Source organism: Solanum lycopersicum, chromosome 12 (genome assembly GCF_036512215.1).
Source record: "Solanum lycopersicum chromosome 12, SLM_r2.1".
NCBI classification, from domain to species: domain Eukaryota; kingdom Viridiplantae; phylum Streptophyta; class Magnoliopsida; order Solanales; family Solanaceae; genus Solanum; species Solanum lycopersicum.
The window spans coordinates 1674453-1689271 of NC_090811.1; positions in this window are offsets into that span (position 1 = coordinate 1674453).

Here is a 14819-nt window from a genome sequence, read left to right on the forward strand (position 1 = left end):
TTAAAAAATTCTTAATAAAAACCCTACTTTGTTAATATTATCTTTATTTTTAAGATTTTGTAACTAGTTTAGAAAGATGCTAGTTTAATGATTTTAAATTTTAATCATAAGAATATTGTATGGCTATCCTTTTATCTCTTTTTTTTTTTTTAATCTCACTTCGTTATTAGAAAAAACGTGAATATAATTTTTAAATTCGACGTAAAATTTCTTTGAAGATTAGTTCATCAAAAATAACTTCAACAAATTTGCTTTTATGAATCTCTGACTTATATATTATACAGATAAAATTTTATTGTTACTTCGGAATTCTCCTTTAATTAAAGAAACTAACCCACAATAATTTGAAAAGGGGAAAAAAAGATTATATTAGTTAAAATGATGTGACTTTTAGAAATATATTGTGGTCAAATTAGAATATATTTTTTTCAAAGAATCAATGAAGGGTGTTATTTAGCCATTTAGGGTCCACATTGATTCTTTAAGGGTTGGTCCTAAGTCCCAAACAACTTGATATACTCATATGTATTGCTTTTCTTGACATTTATTATAAAAAGAATTGTATAATCACAAATTATTACTTCTTTATTTTATTTTATTAAATTATTTAGATAATAAATATATATAATTTAATGTAAATATTGATATAGATAAATTGCTCTTTACTATATTTGGTTTTTCTTTTTTTTTAAAAAATAAGATTATATCATTGAACTACTTTTAATTTAAGATTTTTGTTTTTTTGGCTATAAGATAATAGATTTTTTATTCAAATTTCTTTTTGCTGACTTTAAAATATCGATTTTCGATCTATCCAATTTTTCTGTTTGACTTTGAAATATCGACTTTTGATTCAAATTTCTTCTTGCTTTAAGCATACAATACAAACTTTATTAATCTGGCTAATTTGAACTTACACTTAATTGTTGGGGATGATATACACTCTATTTAAGAAAACAGTTCCTTCAAGAATTTAAATGTGAAATCTCCTATGAAAGAAGTCAAAGTAATCAAAACATGGAGTGTCTATTGAAGTAGTATTGTTGTTTTTGATAAATACTTATTTGTATCAAACGTTTATATCAAAGTAATCGTAAGAATTAAAAGTTTCGAATGAGAATACATATTATAATCATAGTTTTTACAAATACATCATACATGTATATATGTCTACATATGTAAGACATGTGTCTTGTATTCATTGGACTGATATAACTATTTAGTGTCAAAGCAAATTAATTTTAACTCTATGGGATCCACCTTTAAGGTTAATTATTAGCATTAAACTAGCTTTAAAAACTAAAATATGGATCATACCTATTATTTATTGCAATTTTAATAAATTTCTAAATATAAATTTATATTTCACATAAAAAGTACAAGGATGAACCTGATACGATACTATTAGGCTCCATCGGCCCCTACTCGGTGTATGTAAGTTTTACCATCCTATTCACACTTGCCAAGTTGCTCTCAATTTCGCGTTCGACGTAACATCTACCATTCTAGAGATATTTAGGCCCAGGCCCACCCAATTTGAAAAAGACAGTGACAAACTAGATTATGGCCCATCCCAATAGGATACATATAATGTTTAAACATTATATGTATAATAATTTTTATTTATTAAGTTCTTCTAGAATGTGAGATTCGTAAATATTTTTAAAAAAATAAGTTAGTATCTTTAACAGATAAAAGTAGCTTAATACTGATGATTTTTTTATACTGACGATATATAAAACTTAAATTCTACGGATAAATCAAATTTTCCACAAGTAGAACATTGATGATAAAATCAAATTAAACATCTATTTACAATATCCTGGACCATATTAATTAATACTTGGACCACATTATTGTTGACAAATTTGTACTTCCTTTTAATGGGCCTTATTGACAAATATTACTTATATGGGCCTAATTGTCAAACTTTTGATTTATCACTGATTTTTACAATTTGGATAATTATTGACTTTTACTTTTCCACAAGAATATCTAACACAGATTTTTCTTGGTAGGCGTTTTATCGTAAAAAATTAAATATATTTCACTTTATTTGAAATTTATGAGTGGGAGGTGAAGATAAAGTTTTGTTTGATTATATTTTTTGTAAAGGAGGGATGACGATATTTTATTTGGAAATTATAAAGACAGAGTTGAAAAAATAGTATTTCAAATTCGAAATTCATCTCTCATTTAAACATTTGATATATATCCTAATTTCACTAGTCTGATTAATACAAAATTTTATCGCGTATGATCCATTTAAGGAGGAATTGCTTTTTCCTATCATGAATTTCTTCATCGTTATGATTCGAAGTCCTGGTAAAAAGAGGAAGGATCCAAATTTGAATTCAGAATTTAAAATTTATGAATTTCAACTCGGACTTCAAGTTAATATACAATAATAATTATGGTCAAAGTCCAATATTAATAAGTGTTTGGTGATTTTCTTAATAAATATATCAATCAATTTGATTGGGCCATAAAATAAAAGTGTGCTTAATGGGCCATTGTTACAACTTATCAACCCAACTCCTAAGTTTCATTGACAAAGATAAAGCCCATAGTGAAATTTCCATTATTAAGTAGGCTTACACAATACCACTAATTTGAAGCCCATTTCATAATAAGATTGACGATAATGGGCCATCCTAAGCTAAAATTTTGGGCCCATTATCAAAGGATATACGTAATTGAATTCGAACGTAATTGAGTGTAATTATACGTTTTCAATTTATTTGTCTGATCATGTGTTTGAACTCTATTTACCACCACACTAGGTCAAAGAGATTCAACAAAGGTTCTTTGTTACTAAAAAATATTCGATTTTTTCTTTTTGCTTAGTAACAAAGAACCTTTGATTAAACCCTCTTTCCTTTCCTCTCTTCAACTCCGCTATTTGATTTGTTAGTCCATAAAAGTTAAAACTCTAATTTTAACCGCGCGAAAATATGGGCCCCAAAAGTAAGGTTTTTGTACTTATGAGTTTTGTTATGGACTGAGTTTGGCCTTGTCTGATTTTATGGGCCATGGAACAAAGGTGGGTTCTAATAAGTTAAATCAAAGTTGTTAGTAAATTTTGACACACAAAGGTCCAAAACATAGCATGCTTATGGTTCCTTCATGAGTTACCAACTTTGTTGTATAAAAGTTCTAACAAAAATAACATAAAATCATAATGAAACTCAATCAAACAACTTGTTCCTTTGAAGTTAACATTTCATCAACCACTTAGAAAGACAAATAGTCTTTAGACATGTAATTATGAAAAAACAAAAAAAAAAAAAAGGACATATGGGCTTCATTATGTTTTGGGCCTTTTATTTGTGGGACACAATGAAAAAGCCCACTCATAATCTCTTCTAAATGATCAAGGTGAGGTGTACTCTATTATTATTCTTTTCTTTTTGGTCTATTCCAATGAAAAGATTGATATCTATTTATATATAATATATATATTTGTCGTTAATGACATGACTTGTTGAAAATCACTTTAAAAAAAGATATAATTGATGTGTTATGTAATTTCTGGTATGTGTCGAAAGCCTTTCTTTCTTTTGTTATATAACACCTTATTAATATTTCGGACTTAGAACATGTTATATGCACCACATGATTTTGTAAGATTAAACATGACGTATATAAACATGTGTCAAAAAGATTTTATTTCTTTCCTTTTCAAAACATGTTTTCGATAAAATATGGTCTTATAAAATAAAAGATGTTAATAGATGCCAAAGCATCTTTACACTAAAATTTTAAATTGTTTGATCAAAAGCATCACTCCTTGAGGTTGTATTCGAATATCCTTTACACACACCCTGACCATGAAAATATATTACAGCAGACCAAATATTTTTTTGATTGTGTAAAGGGGATTGAATTCGAGTACAACCTCAACGCGTAGACCTTATATTGGTTGATAATACAATAGTACATTTAAACAAACTTGTATGAAAACAATGAGACATGAGTTAAATGGAGATGTTTGGTTTATTTGTCTAGTCCAAGTTTAAACATTGAAACAAAAATTCAGAAAATAACAAATGATCCATTTAAGTAGTTGGGGTGCACCTTGTTCACCTTATCAACTTAGTCTCAATTGATGTGTCTCTATCCATGTCTGTTCAAATCACAACCAAATATAAAGCCCATTCCCTACCCCCCCCCCCCCCCCCCCACCCCCACACCACCCCATAACTAGCACTCATTGGCCTTTTTTTTAGGTCATTCTTTAAATCGTTAGTTCAGTGGGCTAAATCTCGTCTTTAAAAATAATTCTATAAAAAAAAAATTCTCTCTCGAATACAAATTTAGTCCACTAGACTAAAGATGACATAATCTAATAGCTTCAAAAGAAGGTCATTTATGCAAACTCCTCACCTTACCCCTATACTTTTAGGCTACTTTTTAAATAATGTCATTATTAGTCCAATGGGCTAAATTTCGCTTTGTAAAGTAACTATTTAAACTTTATTGTTATAGATTATGATAAAATTTTGTTTATTATTGAACTAATATGAACATAATTTAGTAGTGGATCTCAAAAGAGGCTATTTGTGCAAAGTGGCCCACCCTAAACCCCACTTCTTTAATGGACTGAAAATACAGTATTGTTATTGTCCACTAGGCCATCCCCATCATTCCAACCCAAAAGTGAGTGTACAAAAGCTGGTCTGTTACTTCACCAGCATGTTCAAAAACTAGATAGAGGGGTGTGGCCTCAAAAGTACACTTCTACAAGAGAGAAAAAAAAATGTTCTTGGCCCATTTACAAAATTAATGGGCCCATTTTAAGTTTTTTTGGGGGGTGAGTTGAAGGCAACAATTAATAACTTTCATTGTCGGTGGGTGGTTGGTTGTTTGTTTCTATATACATGTTTCAAAAAAATTGCTATGTGGTAGAACGAAAAGTATTTCATCGTTCTTAGTTAGAGGTTTTGAGTTCGAGTTCTCAAGTAGTCATTGTGTTCAAAACTAGGAAAAGGAATAAAGAATGTTGTTAGAGTTAAAAACTAAAAGAACTAAAATAAATCTAACAAGTCTAACTTTATTGTAGGTATCGAGCATCGTATATATATTGTTGATCCACAAGCCAAATCCTATCATATATCTTTTGAAGATTCATCTTCTATTTACTAGTTTTTTTTTTTTTTGTATATGGTTACCCCTTAATTTGCCTTTTGTCCCTACTATATTGTTTCTCTTTTTGTGAATTGGCTATTCATTCTTCATGATAACTCACTTCTTTAAGATCCATTTGTCTTCTTACATCCACATCTATGTAATATGACTTGTAAAATATCAAAACTAAAGTATATTAGCAAAAACTAGAATCACATTCATAAGCTAATTAGTCTTATTTTCTTTCTTTTGGTCACAAATATTTAAGATGACACAATGTAGGTAGTGATATGTAATATAGTGAAAGGGACATAGAGAGGTCTTTAATTTGGAATAATAAATTTGGGATTTCTCAAGTGTCACATGGACTATCATGTGATGATATGGAATTTCAAGAAGCCAACATGGATACTCTTATGGTAGGGTAAATGGTACACCATGATCATCATGAGATGTGATGGAGGAGATTTAAGAATTTAGTACACACATCATTATTTAAAATACGCGGATTTTTTTTTTGGAGGGAAAAAATCAATTGACAACTATCGGTAAATTCAAAATCTACTGTCAACTTATCCTAAATGAGTGTAACCACATATATACACATATTACAAATAAAAAATACTGAATTCAGATGACTCGTACTAAATTCGTTCCTACCTTATCTCAAAGAGGGGGGAGTGCTTTGTAAGAGGACATGTTGGGGCATAGTGGCATGTGGTTAAGCTCACAAAAGGGAGAAGCACAAAGAGGAGGATAGGAAGCAATTGTCCTTTTCTTTGCAGCAAGTAACACTTACTAGTGAGGGAGTGAGTAGTAAGTGAAATCTAAAGACTAAAAGTTCATTGCCTTTTCTTCAATTCTTTCTTGCCATCCTCATTTTAGGGAGGGTAGTGGTGGTGGGGTGGCTATTGGATTTGCTTTTTATGATTACTAGATTTTAATCAACTCAACATTCTTTTAGTTAACACTTGGAAGTTTCTAATTTAATACTCTCTTATTTTGCATATTAGAGTTTTTCTTTTTTTTTTTACTTTACATGCTTCTACAAAATCATAAATAAGAGAATTGTGTTTACCTATTTACCCTTTAATTTATTTTTTTCAAAAAAAAACTTCATTAAAACAAATAAATTGTAAATGAAAAGTGCACATTGTCATCATGTATGTATATACATATATATGGCTTACCACCTGAGCCTTCTGAAATGTCATTGTTGTTCTTTGCCTACTTGCTTTCCTGTCCATTTTCACATGACAAATGGCAAAACATTGACACCATTATATTGGGACATAAAATTACAAACTTTGTATTCATCATTACCTGTTTTACTATGTTATAAAGTTAAAAACACAAGTTTATGTTTCTCATTTCGTGTACCGTATCCAAATTGGAGCGTGAATTATATTTGGATTTCTACCGAAAAGTTCACATTAGAGATAAAACGCTCCCTAACAAAGGCGATACTGTACTCAAAGGGACTCGAATCTGATACCTCTTTGTTAAGGATGAAGGAGTACTTACCACTCCATCACACCCCTTGTTGGTAAACTTGAGATACTTAAACGTTCTAGAAAGGCGAATAAATATAGTTGATTGTTGCAGAGAGAGATTTGTGTAATTAGAGTTCTGGCTTAACTATCTTAATACCTTTCTTAAAGGGTGATTTGGAGACTGAGTGCTCTTTAGGTGTATTTGATTTTTGTTTGTTAATGGTAATTTACATTGGTTATCGAAAGAAAAAAGGAAAAACATATGAATTCGAATTAATTAAATTAGTAAATTCATAAAATCAAAAATAAAAAAGATATAGGTGGTAAAGGAACATTAATCAAAATATTGAGGGGTTTTACTGAAAAAGCAAGAAAAACAAAGGCCTCGATAAACGAAGGGTATCTGAGCAAAAAAAGGAAAAGAAAATAATATTTTTTAAAAAAGACGAAAAGTTCGAAAAAAAGTACGGATTGGTCCGTGAGGATTCTCTAACTGGCAGTGACAGAGTTTGTTATCTTTGTGTACTTAACAAACCAACCTGACAATTTTATCTTTTTTACATACTTTATTGAACTTTGTGAAATTTTTTAATTCCATTTCTACCCTTGTAAATTTATTTTTATAAATAGTAATCATAATTATAAAAAAAGAAATTAATTACAACTTGCAATTATTTTAATCATGGATTATTTGCATGCTCTCTCACACTTTATAGTTTTGCTTCTTAATATCCAATTATAAGAAGGTGATTTTGATTGGTATCGAAGTTTAAGAAATTAAAATATAATAGTTTGAAACGTATACGAAAAAGGTATCACGTTTTAAAATTTTGTCTCCATGTTAAAATTTTTACAAATATAGTCATTAAAAAGCGTAGCCTTTCATCATAATATTTATTTTGATTCTTTGAAGCTAATATTTATTATTGGAAAATTACACATATGACCCTTGCAATAATATGCAATATTTTAAACCTTGATACAATTTTTATATGAAATTTTAAGTTGTTCAAATATAAATTTTTAAATATAATACGAAAAGATTCATAAATTGCAAAAAAAATTATATAAAGATCATTTACCAAATAGTTATTTTGGATAGATTATTTTTTCTATTTTTATACATTAGACGTTATGAATTCAGATGAATTGAAGCTTAAAAAAAATTATGGAACATTAAATAAAAGATATATATAATTAGGAAAGCAAAAAAAGGTAGAAAAAGGGTATCAAAGGACAATGAAGAAAAATAAAGAAATTAAATGTGGGTACAATTAACAGCAATAAAAACAAATTTATAATTCAGTATCATTTTGGATAATAAAAACAAATATATAGCTGGAAACTTCAAAGATAATTTTTTTGTGAAAAATTTAGAAATAGTAAAGACAATAAATATTATAAGGCTATTAATTATAATTTTGATAATTGTACTTTATATTTTTAATTTTGTTTTCTAAGAATGATGTGATTTGTGTATTTCATTTGTCTGTTATATTTTCCTTGTAAATATATCTTTTTTATTTTATTCTTCACGTCCAGGATTACGTCCGGGATCACTAGATAGGAATCCAAAGATGAAGAGAGAAACAAAAAATATCACTACTGTGTAAACGAAGAGTTTGAGAGTAAGCATTACACAATCTCCAAGATGATTTTTTTGAAAAAAAAAAAAGAGAATAGATCATCCATCGCATATCCTAGTTTGACACCAAGCAACGAAGCTCTTTCTCTAAAAGAATTTTCAGAAATTCTTTTATAATAAGAGTTTGTCATTAACCAAATTTTTTATATACACAAGAGGAGCCTAATAAGGTCTTTCACTGGAAAGGAAAGCGCCAAAAAAGAAGGAAATTAAGTTAAGCCGGATTTCTCGTGACTATTCAAGAATTTCAATGTTTGAATTGAGATTTCAAACGGTAAAGCTTATCTGATTTCATTGATTTTCTAATTTTTTTCTCGAATAAATCATGAATTTTCTAGGATATTATTAAGGATCTCATCGAAAACTTACAGCAGCATATATACAAATAAAGGCTCCAGTTTGTATATATATTTAACTTGTGAATATACAAATAAGGTAAAAATGTATACAAATTCTATAAAATTACATTAAAAAATTCTTCAAACCCGCATTTGTATATTCCGCTTGTCAATATACAAAAATGGTAATTTATTATGATTTTTCGTAAACTATATAAAAACAACTAGGATAATCATATATAAAATCTGAATTTATACAATCAAATATCAAATTAAACAAAATCTGAATTTATACAATCACCAATCAAATTATACAAATTCTAAATTTATACCGTAGAAAATCAAATAGCAAAATTTCACAACATTATAGCCACAAATTAAAAGTAGTTAAAACCATATTTATATAACATAATATATTTTAGATATTTATCATTTTACCTAATTTTCCCTATAAACCTATTACCCTATCCCTATTTAAATTGTCCTCTTATTATTATTATTATTATTTCAACTTTACCTGCATAAAGGCTATAAAGCTTTCATCAGAATTGATGTAACTTCACAAAAAAGACAAAGCTAATATAATAGAAAAAATGTGGGCAAATTACACTCACAACCCCACCCTCACCCACGTCGTCTCAAATTATTTATCGTAATTTTATAATTAATTATTTTAAATATTTATTATTTTCATATCATTTACAAAATAAATTATTTTTTCTATTTTATTCTGAATAAAATAATAGTTTATTCATATTACAAACACCTTAATCTATAATTTTATATAGAATAAATATTTAATAAATAAAAACAAAAAGTTAAAAATCTCTGGTAATTAATATTTACTTCATTTCAATTTATTTTTCTTTTAGAAATAATTTTTTTCATGTTTAGCAATTCTTTAGTTCAAATTTTCATATAAGATGATTAAAATCACAAAATTAAAAAAATACTTTGTATATTGGACACTTATATTGAATATCACAAGAAACGATTTTTATTTTTATTTTTACTTTCTCAAACTTGATAATAATTTAAATTAAAATAAATAAATTGAAATAAAAAATATTTATATATATATCTATATGATTGGATGACACTTGCCTTCTCATGATTAGACATAGCCTACACTATATATATATATATATAGAGTCCGTCACACTGTTCATTGCGTGAACGAAACCTACTTACATTAACTTTATTTTTCGTAATTTGAGCCTCGATAATGAAATCGTCTTTTTCATAAAAAATAATAGAGAATATATTATTTTTCATATGAATTTTCTCAAGTGTACATTTGAATTAGTTAAGTTATTGGTGGAGTAATATGTATAGGATTAATTGCAATGGCTTATTTTGAAGGTTTTTTTTTTTTTTAACAAATAAACATTTTTTAATTATGGTATTAAAAAATAGTGTTTGTACTAGAGTTTTATTTTTCAAAGTGAAACTATATGAAAATTACATTTACTAGTTACATTTAGGCCTTGTTTTTGAAAAATAGTTACTGTCCCAAAGTTTTAAATTTTAAAAGTGACCATGAAGATTGTTATTAGCTCCCATATTGATCGGAAATTTAAAATTATTCTTCGTATAATTAGTAATAACTTTTAACGTTGTGTTAAATCTAATGTATATATTTTTTTTTTCCATATGATAGTGGAAAAGTCCATCCCTACACATTTTATCAGATGTTAGGACCCTCATTTTATAATATCCGCACTCCAAATATTCAAGCTTAAGGAAAAGTCTATCGCTATACGATTTATCAGATGATAGACCCTCATTAAAATCTTTTCGAGTTCTTCATGTGTATTTATTTTTTATATTTATTTTAATACTTTTAAAATTCTGACTCCACCACAATTTTGATAAAATATGAATTATTTGTCTCATTATTGTCTAAAAAATAATTTATTTTAAAAAATATATGCTATATTTTTTCATCCCATAATAGTACCCAAAAAAGTTGCAAACTGTAAAAGTTGGTTAGTTTTTGGATTCTTCTACTCAATACATTTTATTTTTTTTCACAAATTTGACAAACAATATTTATATAATTAAAAAAATTCATGTATTTTCCCTATCATATTTCAGAATCGATGTAACCATACAAAAGATATATTGGATTCCTTCTATCCCATCTCATTTAATTTACTTGAAAATTCTGAACTCTATAATAGCTAGTATTGTTATTTAAGATAAAACAACTCAAAATAATAATAATAATAATAATAATAAAACATCACTAACATATTAAGTATAATTTTAAAGTGAATCTTAGGAGGATAAAAAATTACAGAGACCTTATCCTTCCAACACGAGATAGAGAAGTTATTTCCTATATGTCACTGACTCATAAAAAGTCTTATCAAGAAAGAATGGGGAAAAAAGGTGATTAAGCATCAGTATTAATTGAATTAGTGAAGTTGAGTTTTGAATAGTATTATTGAGCTTGACTTGATCTTAATTCTAATTATTGTTTGGTAATAAGATTTCAAAGTCAAATTTGAGCATGATTTTTTTTTTTTGTACTAGTAATGAACCTTTCTTGACTAAATTCAATCACTTGATAAGCATAAATTTTGATTACACACTTCATAATTAATAGAATCCATGAGTGAACATGACTATTATATTTATATAGAGAGATGCATATGCGGATATAAGATTTAAACTCGATAAATATGTGGGAGCCATTTAGCCATGAGAATTGTTTATTTTTTTTTGCGTTTCCAATTTTAGAAAGGGTTTCAAAGTCGCGACCAAATGTCCGGTCCTGAGCATGAGTGGCGGTGTTGAATGTCCCACGTCGGTTAGGGATGAGAGATTTAGTTTAGTACTATGTGTTGGTTCTGAAAGAATTAGGGTATCACGTGGAAGCTTATTATTATAAATCATGTTGGTGATGAGTTAGATGACAAAGAAAAACAAACTAAAAACATATCATTAATATGGTTTGGTCAAGTAACCTATATTGAAAACTAATATTAAAAAAACATAAAAACTACTGGGAGAATAATCTTCTCATAAACAAAATTATTGAATAACTAGCAAAACCCTAATATTATGGACTTTTTTTTGTTTTGCACCCGGTATTCGATTCACACATTGACACCCGATTAAATTTGAATTCGCGTTTGAAAGTCCTATATCGGGGGATAAAACGCTTCCTAACAAAGCCGACTCCATATCCAAGGGGCTCGAATTCGAGAGCTTTGACTCCATACCCAAGGGGATTCAAAACTCGAGACCTCTTGATTAAGAATGAAGCAGTACTTACCACTCCACCACAACTCTTGTTGGTACTACTATGGACTTGAACTCGAAACTTATTTTATTTAAAAAAAAAAAAAAAAGTTCAAGAGTGGTAATAGTAGTTTTAGTGTTGTAATAGTAGTAGTTTTAAAAGGAAGTTCAAGGAGTGGTAATAACATACTTTATGGATTCTTGATCATGTTGTGACTTGTGAATAATTAGAAAAATCTTTTGATTTCATGCGTAATTATGGATTTGATTTGAGTTTTTGAATGATTAATGAAGTTACAATGATTTAATTTAGATTGAATGGCTTTTTCAATTTGATTCTTTGACCATATTTATGTTAATGTTACTATCTTTTTGACTATATCAAAAAAAAGATTTTGTATGATGTTAACTTCCATTTAACAGAAATCTTGATTAAAGAAGATAATCCAAAATCAATAACTACAATTTGCTACTTATCTAGGTCTATTGAGGCCCCATTAACCTATGAAGGATGAGTACGTAAGCATGATTTAACAATCTTGAAAATCAATTAATTAGAGGAGTTAAAAATAAAGATTTATATATATTACAAATAAAAATAATAACAGCGATTACTGGAAATTGTGATTAATGATATATATTTGTGTTGAATGATGATGACTATTAATACAATTAGTAGATGCAATGGTTGTTGATAGTGTTGATTGTCAATAGTGACGATCGATTATAATAATTGATGGTAATGATGGTTCTGGCATGATGGTTATAGGTGGCGAAGTAGGTGACGGTGATTGACGACATTTATAGTTGTGGTTGAGGGGGTTGTTGTGGGTAAAAGTAAGTATCTAAAGTCATGATAAATTATCTGCTATGTAAAAATTTCGTAAATAAACATTTCAATGATATATATTAAGATTTTGTTTTATGTATCCTAAACATTTAGATCTAATCAGACCTATTAAATGGTTATAGCATAAGAAAACAAACACACTTGATAATTAAAATTCTAATAATTTAACATTCTAAACTACAAAACAAACAATTTTGATTACTCAAATTTAAACGATCAAAACTTAAACGTTTATTAAATGCAAACAACTAAAGTCTAAACTCGTTTTGTCAGTACATAGAACTTATTTTTTTAAAAAAAAAAGTGAATGAAAAAAAGTTGTCTTACCTTGGAATTCAAAATAAAAGTTTCTATTAATAAGTAATGACAATAGTTAATTTATTTATGGGTATTATAGGGTTTTTCTTTAAGGAGAACAGATAAATATATTTCAAACTATTGTAAATGGTTTATAAATATCCTTTGTCATATTTTTAGGATATTGGTGTTACTGTCGTTCAAAAACTAGAGTGTATATGTCATTCACTCTAACGGAAGACTAAATAGGGACATGTGACGATCTTATCCATCAATTTGATGTCGAGTCGATTGATAAGATTATGACACGTGTATGTCCGTTAGTTATAAAGGGTATATGTGCTCTAGTTTTAAAACGGTAGGGACACCAATGTCCCTAAAGAATGACGAAAGATATTTGTATACCATTTACGATAATTCGAAGGTATATTTTTCATTTTTGCCTTTTCTTTATCCATGTTTAAAGGATGAATTTGAACTAATCTTTTATGAAATAAAAAAGATGTGATATGGTGGGGTTGAGATTTGCTAGTAGATCTTTAAGCATATCCCTTTTTTTGCTCAATTGTTGGTTGTCATTAAAAAATTTAATAATACCAACTTTTAAATTATATTATTTTTTAAAGTCTTTGATTTTGTTTTAAAAAGAGAAGAACTATATATGCTAAAAAAAAAAAAACTTTTTCTCCAATTATTTAATTTGTCTTATATATATAGGATCATCAAGTTTTATAATGTTCACTTTTAATAATTATATGATCATCCCAATAATTAGTAGATCAATATTAGTACACTTGGAAATTTTCAGTTTTTTTTTTTTGTCTCATTTTTTAAATCTCTTCTCTGATTTTATTTATGAAAAGAACACTATACAAAAAGATAGCTTTTTGTTCAATTATTTAATTTTGTCTTACATATATATGAACAAGTTTTAATAACATGCACTTTCAATAATTATATGATCATCCCAATAATTATTAGATCAATTTTGGTACACTTAGAATTTTTCTGTTATTTTTGTCTCCCAAACTTTTTAATTTTGTCTTCTTTTCCCTTATATGGACTATAAATGGAATTTTGTACTCTTAAATTATTTTTGCAACAGGATTTTTTTGATTGTCCTCTTCTTATATCTTTGATACTCTAAAAATAACAATAGTGAAAAAAGTAAAATTAGACTGATCGAGACTATTTACTAATCTTCAATTTTAATTTCTAATTTTCATATTTTTCTATTTAGAATAATATCTTCGGTAAGTAACAAGAATGTCATGTTCTGCCTAATCACATCTCCTCAATATTTCGCTGATCTTCGTATCCACCATAGTCTATCACTCATACCTTCTTATTGAGGCATACATGCTTTTCGTCTTCACGTGCCTGAATCATCTCAGTCACGTCTTTTCATCTTATCTACCATGAAGATCACTCGCATCTTGTCATATCGTCGTGTCTAATCTTATCTCTCATTATATGCCCATATCCTCATCTCAACATTCTCATTTTCACTCCTATTTCATTTCTAAATGTGCAAATTCTTAATCGACCAATACTTTATCTCGTAATATATTTTAAAAGTTAAATGCATTCAAAAAGTTATAAAAATTTAGAGTTAATAATCACAAGCTCTAACCAAGGATATAAAAAGAAGAGTATAATGCACGAAAGCATCTCGTATTTATGCAAGATTCGAAAAAAGAAAAACCACCGAAGATGTGAAATTACATGAATAGGGGTATTAAATAACAAGGTTGAATTGATTTTGAACAGATAAGAATAAGAAACGAATATTCTTGGCCTGTCCAAAAAGTTACTTGAGT